Source organism: Gavialis gangeticus, unplaced genomic scaffold (genome assembly GCF_001723915.1).
Source record: "Gavialis gangeticus isolate Ggan-Ray unplaced genomic scaffold, GavGan_comp1, whole genome shotgun sequence".
Taxonomy (NCBI): Eukaryota; Metazoa; Chordata; order Crocodylia; family Gavialidae; genus Gavialis; species Gavialis gangeticus.
In genome coordinates, this window is record NW_017729024.1 from 164,096,339 (window position 1) to 164,097,419 (window position 1,081).

Sequence of the window (1,081 nt, forward strand, 5' to 3'; positions counted from 1 at the left end):
CCCCCTCCCTCAGGAATGCAGCCAGCTCCAGTTCCCTAAAGAGACAGGCTGAGGCTGTGGTCCCCTGTGTGCTGGGCCCATCCTAATTGAATGGTCACAGCACAGAGATTTAAATCACAGTGTCACAGGGCAGAGATTTTTGGGGAGAAACCAAGGTGGCTTTCTGCCACAGGCTGTGCCCACAGATAGACCCAATCTGCAGGAACAAGAAAAAATGGAGTCTGGCTCCCGTTAAATGGATCTGAACTTGACACCCACTATGAGTTATGTATGTCTCGTGCTATTAGCACCCCTTCCCATTTGTCCTGCTGTGGATGCTTAACTACTACCTGATCCCCCGCCTGGAGTTTCCCCCAACCACCTCTTGGCCGTTCCACTGCCAGCTCGTGTGGCCCGCTTTGACCGAAGGCTTGCTGTACGGGCTTCCTCCGGCATGGGGCCGATTGTTGGCCCAGTTGACTGAGCCATCCAAGTGCAGATCCCAGTCTTTGAGGGGTGAACAGGCGGCCATTCACAGGTTGCAGTTTAAGATACTGTTGGCTCATTCTACTAGTCCATTAGATTGCGGGTGATAGGCAATGTGATAAGTCCACAGCACTTAACGTTTTGCAGCCCACTCATAGACAGGATGGTTGCGAAAATGTGAACCATTGTCACTTTGCAGCTGTACAGGAGGTGGGTAGATGGCTAGCAGGTTTTTTAGTGCTGGACAGGTGTCCTGTGCAGTGGCCTTGGTGGAGGCCTGGGCAAACGTCATTCTGGTGACTGCTTCCACTGCTACAAACACATACTGTTGCTTTCTGGGTGTGCGGGGAACTGGGCCTATAAAGTCACATTGCCAAACTTGCCATGTTACTTTTGTGGCAGAAAGCCACCTTGGTTTCTCCCCAAAAATCTCTGCCCTGTGACACTGTGATTTAAATCTCTGTGCTGTGACCATTCAGTTAGGATGGGCCCAGCACACAGGGGACCACACCCTCAGCCTGTCTCTTTAGGGAACTGGAGCTGGCTGCATTCCTGAGGGAGGGGGAAACCTGCTCCCTCTGCTTACGTGACTTGCATCACTTACCTGGGTAAGGGG